The sequence below is a fragment of the Physeter macrocephalus genome, chromosome 18 (genome assembly GCF_002837175.3).
Source record: "Physeter macrocephalus isolate SW-GA chromosome 18, ASM283717v5, whole genome shotgun sequence".
In the NCBI taxonomy this organism is placed as follows: domain Eukaryota; kingdom Metazoa; phylum Chordata; class Mammalia; order Artiodactyla; family Physeteridae; genus Physeter; species Physeter macrocephalus.
Genome location: NC_041231.1, coordinates 7,954,644 through 7,964,103, shown reverse-complemented (window position 1 = coordinate 7,964,103; position 9,460 = coordinate 7,954,644). Strand labels below are relative to the sequence as shown.

The 9,460-nt window shown below is 50.0% G+C and overlaps 1 non-coding gene across 1 annotated transcript; it reads right to left on the bottom strand.

The window, feature by feature from the left end:
- Window positions 1-2,636: 2,636 nt before the first annotated feature.
- Window positions 2,637-2,743, bottom strand: LOC112064972 (U6 spliceosomal RNA). The gene has a single exon (XR_002891761.1). It is a non-coding gene; the product is annotated as a U6 spliceosomal RNA (small nuclear RNA).
- Window positions 2,744-9,460: the final 6,717 nt, after the last annotated feature.

Genomic DNA, 9,460 nt, shown 5'->3' with positions numbered 1-9,460 from the left:
TGTTACCTAGGAGACAACGGGAAGACGATGGGGTGGGATCTGATTGGCTACTTACACCCGCTGCTCATCTCTCTGTCAGAACTGCAGGCAGAGGTTACAAATGGTCCATACTGGCATGCCAAGTGCTGCCAGGGGAGCAGCGAATGTTTGCTGCCCCAAGTCCTCCGTGTGTGTGTCTGCCGGTATATATATGTGCACGTCTTGAACAAAGCGGCGGCATCTGGAGCTAATGCGCTTCCTGCTGTGAAACATCTGCTCATTGCCTTAAATCAGGTAGTGGGGGCCCAGATAAATTTAAGAAGAACCAGCCAGACTTGGGAAAGGATCTTTTGTTTGGTTTTAGTAACTGCAATGTGAACATTGAAGCCGATTTTAAACATTTCCCTGTACCTTCAGAAATGCACGTAAAGCTTTGAGTGGTGGAAGTTATGTCCCGTGACACAGACTATGATGTCAGTGTGCAGAATTGCCTCCTTCCCCTGGTGTAGCCAAGAAGAATGGTAGAAGATTGTAGGGTTTTTCTCTCCTCTCCTCTTTTAAAACCATAGTATCTCTTTTTCTTTTACTTTGTGGGCAAAAGGACAAGGAATCTACACTTTAATTTTGCTTAGAAAGGAGATGGGGAGACAAAAAACCAAAACTCCATCAGAGTGTTTCCTTTGCAGTTGACTTTCTAAAGCAGCAGCCCAGGTAGGCTTGGGGGAAAAAAACCACAACAACAGCAAACAGCTCCAGGGCTGCAAGAGATTTATCATTATCTGTCTCTCTCCTCCCACCCCTGCTTCCCACTTTGCAGGGCTTGGCAGGTCATGCAGCTCATGAGGAAGGAAATGGGGATTTCCCTGCTCTCACTCTTGGCTTCTCTGTCCTGGGCTCAAGTTTGAATGTGCCATGTACGATGAGCCTTCTCTGCCTTTTCCTTATCATCCTATTACTTTTTTCCAACGGGAAAAAACCATACAATGCCTTCCACCCATATCCCTATTTCCCATGCCTCCCTCACTACTGGTCAGAAATGTTTTATCTGAAACATGCATCTGGGGGTGGTTTACACCCGCTTACCCATTACTCATTATGCTCCATTACCTAGAGTAGGGGTCTCACACTTAGGTGCTTAAAGGGGCAAGGCAAGTGACCCAAAAGATGAAGGAGGCCGCAGGGCCTTTGTACTTGCTGTTCCTTTTTCTGGGTTGATCTTTCATCTTATATGGGCCTGGTTCACTCACTGCATTTAGACCTGCACATCTGTCTCCTCCTCACAGAGGCCTTCCCGGCCATCCCATCTAAAATTGCACGCTTTAGTCCTGTAACTTTCTTTTCCTTCCCAGCTGTTTGTACTGCCTGACCTTATGTTATGTTCTCATTTATTGCCTTTCTCTCCCACCAATATGTAAGTACCATGAGGGCTATGACTATGCCTATCTTATTCTTCGTTGTATCCTCAGGAACTAGCACATTGCCTGACACGTAGTAGTTGCTGAATAAATATTTGTGGGCAAAGGGAGTGAAATGGGCCTGGGGGACAAAGTTGAACCAGAGAGTTAGACTTTATAGGAGCCCTGGCTCAGCCCACCAGATCTTCTGATTTTTTTCTAGAGAAGCTAAAAAACCAGAGTTTGACGTACTACCTCCCAACTTTAAAATGCTGAACACCAGTTCAGACGCACTCCGAGGGGTCAAACGACACTCCCTTTGAAGCTGGAGACTTCTGATATTCAAAGCCCTTTGGGATCTGGCTGCTGTAACCTTTCTTTCCTCTTTAATTGTGCACAGACCTTGCCCTGCCCCACCTCTGAGCCTTTGCTCAGGCTGCTGCCTCTGCCTGGAGTGCCTCTCCCCTACCCTCTTCTTCACTCAGCAAATTATCGTCTCCTCTAGTTCCGATCTGAGACCAGGCCAAGGTGCAGCCTCCTGTTGCCCCCTCCCCCTGCCTCCCCCCATGTTTTTGTCCTGGCCTCTCTCCTGTTGGAGGATAACTGTGTGTTTGTTCATCTGTCTCCTCCGCTAGATTCAGAGCTCCATGGGGCAGAAACCCCATCCCATCCATCTGTGGGTCTGCAGTATCCAGCCCGGGGATGCCAACCTGGGAGCAGGCCAGCACAGGCCTGAGCGTGGAGGCGGCAGGGACCCCGCTCACGGGGAACTGCATCTGTATGGCAGTTTATGCTTTGCAAAGGCATCCTTATTTGTATTATTTAATTAATAATCCATTCAATTAACAGACAGTTTTTGAGCACCTATTGTATGCCAGACGTGAGCACACAGTACTGAAGACCAAGAAGGCCTCTGATCTCACGGAGCATACAGATATGGGGCTGAGCCCGTGGGCTGCTGCCTGCTGCCGTGCTCCCCAAACACCGGGGGCCTGGATGTGCCCACTCTTCTTCCTTTGGCTGGTCTGCCTCAGTTTACACTCCAGGGACTCACTCCTCTGCAGTCCTTGGCTTGAATGGCCCCTCAGAGTGCATGCCACTGAGGGGTAGGTGGTCCACGGCCTTCTCTGAAATCAGGAGACAGCAATAAAGGGCAGGCACAGGAGTTTCGATAACCCCCAGGCTCCATTCCAGAAAATTAGCTGATTTTCCATGTGCTGAGTTCAGAGCATTCTGAGGAAATATTTGTTCGTTTTTTTTTTTTTAAATATGGAACGCTTCACGAATTTGTGTGTCATCCTTGTGCAGGGGCCATGCTAATCTTCTCTGTATCGTTCCAATGTTAGTATATGTGCTACCGAAGCGAGCACTGTTAGTTCGTTTTTAAAGTTTATTCTTTCATTCCGCGAGCTATTATTAAGTCCCTACTATGTGCCGTGTCATTCTCTTATACCATTTCATTCTCTCTTCCCAGAAACCCAACCACGTATAGGGCTCATTATCTCTGTCTCACAGTTGGGCACCTGAAGCACAGAGAGGTTAAGTCACTTGCCTGAGAATGCACTGCTGGGACGTGGCAGAGCAGGAATTTCATCCCAGGAATGTCTTTCTCCCGAGCCAGGGCTCTTTCTGTGACCCCAGGTTGCTTCCTTTGGAATTCTGGTCCCAAGAGTCATGAGTGATGGGGTGCTCAAGGAAGGAGCATGGAATTCTGTCTGGGTTGGGGAATTGAAGTTGACATCTGACTTGAGTTTCAAAGAGCAATGGTGAGTTGTCCAGGAAGGAAAGGAGCAGGGAAGGGCATTTCAGGCCAAGAGATCAGCATGTGCAAAACAGAGTTCATGAAAACACGCTGTGTCCACAGCTGTGCAGTGTGGCTTACATGTCAGCTGCATGAGGTATATGTACCTTCAGGGAGTGGGGCACAATTCGGGAACGGTGGGTTGGGGCTAGATTGTGAGGGTAGAGATGGCCACATCCAACTCATAAGTAGACCTCACTTGACGCTGGCAGTGGCTTAAAAAACTTAGTTGTCATTAAATTTTAAGTGTGTGTGGGAGAAGGCAGGGGGAGATTTCACCTAGGAAAAACAGATGTGCAGCTTCTTCAGAGGATCTGGCAACCCTGGGCTTGCGTTTCTGCTGTTCCTTGTGGAGCGTGGTCACCACGGCCCCCATCCAACCGATGACACATTCACGCACCTGCCCAGTGCGTGAGACCTTGAACTCACCCACTAAAGGAGTTTAAGCATCATTTCTTTAGGTAGCTGAAAGGTTTTAAGGAGGAGAGTGATTATCTTCAAAAAGCTCCTGCTGGCTGCGAGGGGGCTGGGAGGCAGGGTGAGGCAGGGAGACCCCCCCCAAATGACTGTCCTTGTCATTTTTAAGAGCATTTGCTCAGCATTGCTGGATGCCTTATTCACTCCTCGTATCAACCCTGCAAGGCCAGGTTAGCAGATGAGGAAATAGAAGCTCCAAAAGCAGATGCTATGAAAGAAAGAATGGAGAGATTGGACCACATAAATATGTAAAACTAAAAAAAAAAAAAAAAAAAAGTAAAACTTTTGTATGATCAAGGAAACCATTCGCCAGGTTCAAAGACAAGCCACAGACCAGGAGGAAAAGTCTTTAAAACATACACCCCTGATAAAGAATAGTATCCAGAGTGCAAGGAGGTCTGCAAATCAATAAGAAAAGATAAGCAATCTAGGAGGATGTAATGGATGCAAGCAGGCCGTTACTAGATGAAGAAACACAAATGGCCAGAAAGTGAATGAAAAGATGGTCAACCTCGCCATCTCAGGGCATGATTCTGTTAGCATTAGGAAAATGCTCATAGAAACCACAGCACAATATCAATTTTGAGGGGAAATGAAAAAATGAATAGCATCTACTGTCGGTGAGACCGTGGGGGAGCGGAGACTGACGTATGCAACAAGCGGGTAGGGTCATTTGGGGGCCAGTTTGACAGTTACCTGTCAATATGGAAGGTGCTCGCATCCTCTGAGCCAGCCATCCCTTTTCTAGGTATTCTCGAGACAAATCTAACATAGATGCATAAAGCAAAGTGGATAAGGACGTTCACTGTCGTGTTAATGAAGAAAACCAAAGGGCGTAAACCAGCTGTCCATCACTAGGGGACTGGCCTGAGAACTCAAGGGTCACATGGTTCAGATAAAAAAATAAAAAAATAAAAAAACACCTCAAAACACATCAGCGAAGAGTCATTCTCCAGCATCTGTTTTCTGTTTGCCAAGTCCCCGCCTCTCTCACAGGAGGTAAACACCATCATCTGTTGCTAGCGTATCCCTCTAGAAGTTTCTTCTGTGCATAATAAGCAACTCTACGTTCCTATTCTTTCCCCTTGTTTTACACAAGTGGTGGCCTGCTTCCATGCATTTCTGCACTTTGCTCTTTTATTAGGAGATGTACTGGACACAAAGAAGAGTGACTCAAACATTGGTACTTTTAAAAGATCAACATAAAGCGATCACTGATACATCCGACTGGGGATGAGAAATAGAACCCTCCCAGCCCCGAGGCCACATGGCTTTCCAAAATGGCTGTTCTGACTTATACTCCCTTAGGGAATTTGTGTGATTTTACAAAAAATATAAAGATTTGAGGTGGTTTTACTTGTTCAAGTTCCCCAAGCTAGATAGGTAGTGGCTTTGATTTGGCCTAAGGCCTGTCTGTCCAGCAGGGTGGAGGCTGAAGCTCCAAGCAGAGGGAACCAGGCAGCTGAATAGGCCAGACATGGCAGAGGACCGTGCAGGGGACCTGACCGACCTGGTGACACTCAGTGTTTCCTGACTGGGATTCCTCAGGGCCTGGGGGGTTATGCTGGTATCTTTCACTGAGCTGGGGGATATGCAGGAATGTGTTTTAGGGGGCTGAGTGGGAGGGGCCTGCCGAGAGACCCCTGTCCTGGAGGCATCTGGCTGCTGTAGCCCTGGGAGCTGGCAGCGCCGTTTGGGAGCCCCATGGGGGTGCCCTTCACACAACCATTTTTTCAACCGAATAAACAAATTCTTCGCCTCTCCTCTCCAGCAAGGGTAATTTATCCTAGGGTGAAAAATGAATTCTCCCAGGAGGGTCTGCTGCCAGAGGCCCTGGAGCCATGAATTTACTGTCTGCCTTCTGTCCTGACGGAACTGGGTCTCAGATTTACATCTGGGGTTTATGGGCAGCTGGCTCTGGGTTGGCAGGAGTCCTGGAGGGCAGCTGTATTTTACAGTGAGGCTGGGCCCTAGGAGGGTGTAAATCACTGTGGCCTCCCGGCCTCCCAAGAGAGGCCACCTCCCTCAAGTGGGTGGGGAGGGGCTGGGAGGGGGGGTGATGCCTGGGGACAGCAGGAAGGACCCCCCTCAGAGGTTACCTGGTCCAGCTCTCTCGGGTTCTTGGTGGAGTGGTCAGATTCTGGTTTGAGTGATTTACTTTTTGCGGTTGTTTTGTTTCTTTCAAATGTAAACCAGCCTGAACCTCCCTCCAAACTGCTCTTGAGTGAGCATCAAGAATTTGCTGGGACGATTTGCTGCCTGAGCCCCCGGTGACCTCTGCCCCTCAGGAGCTCACAGGTTCAGCTAGTGGTCCCCATAGCGGGGTGTGGCTGCCACACCCAGGACATCTCTTGAGGAGGAAGATAGAAAAAATATTAAGAGTTTTGCTTTACATTGATGTTTTATCACAATTTAATTTTTTCTCTGTGTGTGTTGTATGATGTGATACACAGATATAGTGAAACATGGGTATTCCATACAGAATATGCATATGTTACTGCAGAGGAATGTACAAACATTTTCTGTAGATGGGAGTGCAAGATCAAAAGGATTTGGGGACCACTCCCTGCCTACCTGATGGGAGTGTCTCCGTAGGGAGGACCCTGGCTGGGTCCTGGAGGGCAGAGGGCACCAGCATTTACTGAGCATCTGCTAAGTGCTGGACACGGGCACACCACTTCTCTAGAGGCCTGGATCCTATAGCAACAATGGGAGGCAAAGATGGTTAACCCCATTCAGCAGAGCAGGAGACTGAGGCCCAGAGGGGAAAGGGCCCCACTTGGTCCCTGAGCTGGGACTGGCCTCCTGACCCTCCTGTTGACCAGTTTCCTGGTTTTTCCTTTGTCTATATTTCCTAAAAAGAAATCTTGTAAAATGTTTGTTGGGCATTGAAACTACTTAAAATAATTAGACACAGCAATATCAATTAAAAAAAAAACATTGCAGAGCCCCCCACCCCATGCAGCACTGGTAAGTACACACTCCTCTGGCCTCTTGCTATCATTAAAAAATAATAATAAGAGTATCCTTTTAAATTAAGTTACTTTCTCCCTGATTAAGCTTGCAATTATTGTTAAATGTAGACCATTTTGAAAAGAAGGATAAAGACCAAGAAGAAAACTAAAATCATCCTCCATCAACTCACTATCCAGGGACGCTTTGGTACATTTCCTTCCAGTCTTTTTTCCACTGTCTGTTTTTGTTTAGATCATATGACATACACCATTTTATGTTTTGCTTTTTCTTCGCGTAGCTTTATAAGGTCAGCATCTCCCTGGATTATGCTAGCTGCAGAATGCCCCGTCAAGTGGCTGTATGGGGCATAGTTTATTTACCTGCTCCTCTCCCCTGAAAGTTGGAGAACAAAGTTGTTTCCAGCATTTTGCTGAGGCACAGTGAGACTCAGCTTACTTGTGCTTGTCATCAGCCTGTAAGGCAGTTCTGCTTGGGCTTTTTCCTCTGCAGATGTTATTTCTCACACTTGTCACTTTTAATGGCTACATAATCTCCTGGAGTGTTGCTATTCCTCATGTTCTAGACCATTTCTCCCTCTCTGTATCCCATGAGGTCTCCCTGCTCCCTCTGGGAAGCCACCCCCTCCCCTGAGCACCTTGGATTCAGGGAACTAACCTTGGGGGGTGGGGGCAGGGAAGGGGCTGTCATCATCTTTCAGGACCCCAGGCATTTGCTGCCTCCCTCCTGCCTGTGTCCTGGCCCCCGCACCAGACCTCATGGGGGCAGATTCCTTCCTTCCCTGCTTTCATTCATTCTTCAGTTGTTTGACCACGACCTGTTAGGTGCTAGTCACTGCTGTAAGTGCTGGGGCTACAGCAGCGAACAGAGACAGCCTTTGTCCTTACGGAGCAGGGGCGCTGGGCCATGAATAGGTGAACAAATAAATAAGAGTTCACAGAAGCAAAGGAAGACAAGGAAATGGGATGAGACGATAAAGGGTGATGAGGTGGTCAAGGAGGGCCTTCTGGAGGAGATGACATTTGTGCTGGGACCAGCCAAGGGAAGACCTGGGAGAGAAGCTCTGCAGGCAGAGGGAAGAGCAGGGAGAGGCCCTGGGGCAGGAATGTGCCTGGTGTGTTTGAGGAATGGAGGCCAGCGTGCAGGAGAGTGGAGCGTGCAGGAGAGTGGAGCGGGGTGAGGCCAGAGGGCTCAGAAGGGCCCCGCAGGCTGAGGGGAGGAGTCTGGATTTCTTCGGAGAGTCTTGGGAAGCCTTTGCAGGGCTTGGCCCACATTATGTGCCCAGTTGAACAACTGCTGTTACTGTTGTTCCCTCCTCGTGAAGGAGTCGGAGGGCTGAGACTTGCTCGATGCAGAGTACGCCAGGGCTGCCGTCTGGCCTCCTTCAAGTCTGACCTGTTTCCTTCCTGCTGCATCTCACACCTGTTCTCTCTGACAGTGGCCCTAGGACGAGCTGGCTCTGCGCGTGTGCAGCTCGCCATCCACTAACTCCCTCGGCCCAGGAACTGGGGACCCTGTGGGCCTGTGTTTTGCTCTGAACTGTCCCTCTGTGAATCGGGCCGATTCTGCCTCCTGGGACTTTCAGGGGGCTGTGCTGGCGCCTAGTGGGGGCTCAATAACGTCTGCTGTGAAGATGCTAAATCAAACATCTTAAAAACTTATTTTTTATCTAGAAATCTCTCTACTGTCTGTGAGGGTATGTGTGAGCGCCCTGCAGCAGCCCTGGCCCTGCGGGCACCCTGGAGGGAGGTGGCAGGTGGCCCCCCGGGGAAAATCAAAAGCAATTGCGTTGGATTCTGCACTTAATTTAATGAAAAGGGCCTGCAGGCAGGCAGAGGCAGAGGCAGGGAGGCAGGGCTTGCGGGTTGCGGGCAGGAGTGATTCTGGAGAGATTTATGGTGCATCATAAAACATTCAGATCCAGGCTGAGCTTGGATGATGCTGGGCTCAGTGCCCTGGGCTGTCTCGGCAGCCTGGGCGGCAGATGGTCTGAGACTCCCCATGGCCGTGATTGCTGTGTGGCCCTGGGCAAGTCACAGCCCATCTCTGGGCTCTGGAGCACCATCAGGCATTCTGGGTTCCCTCCTGCCCCTCTGTCCTTGGCCCCAGCCTGCCGCCTGCCTCCACCAGGCCTACGAGGCTTTCCATATCCATGAGATCCTCTTCCCCACAGCCTGTGCCCTCCCCAACCCAGTAGTTTTTCCATTTTACAGAGGAGAACACTGAGGCTCTGAGAGGTTCACTGATGTGCCCAGAGCTGTACAGCAAGTCTGGGGCGGGTGTGGGGGGCTGTCTGGCCCCTTTAAGGGTGGGGAGTCAGGAGCCTCCGTGGTGTGCTTGAAGGCCGCTCAGGTTTTGAACGGGGGGCGATTTGCCTTTCCCCCATGTGAAGTCTGTCCTATTGTGTTTCATTTTCCCATTCAACAGAGAAGGGCCAGGAGAGTTAAGGGACCAGGCTGGACCCCACAGCAACTAGCAACAGAACCAGAATATAATTGCCTCTGGTCCAGCCTTTCTCCCCAGTACAATGCAGAAGTCTTTCAGCCTCCCCTGACTTGAGCTCAGCTCCTCCACTCATTTGCTGTGTCACCCTGGGCAAGTGACCTGACCTCTCTGAGCCTCCATGTCTTCCTCTTTAAAATGAGGATTACAGGGCTTCCCTGGTGGCGCAGTGGTTGAGAGTCTGCCTGCCGATGCAGGGGACACGGGTTCGTGCCCCGGTCCGGGAGGATCCCACGTGCCGCGGAGCGGCTAGGCCTGTGAGCCATGGCCGCCGAGCCTGCACGTCCGGAGCCTGCGCTCCGCAACGGGAGAGGCCACAGCAGTGAGAGACCCG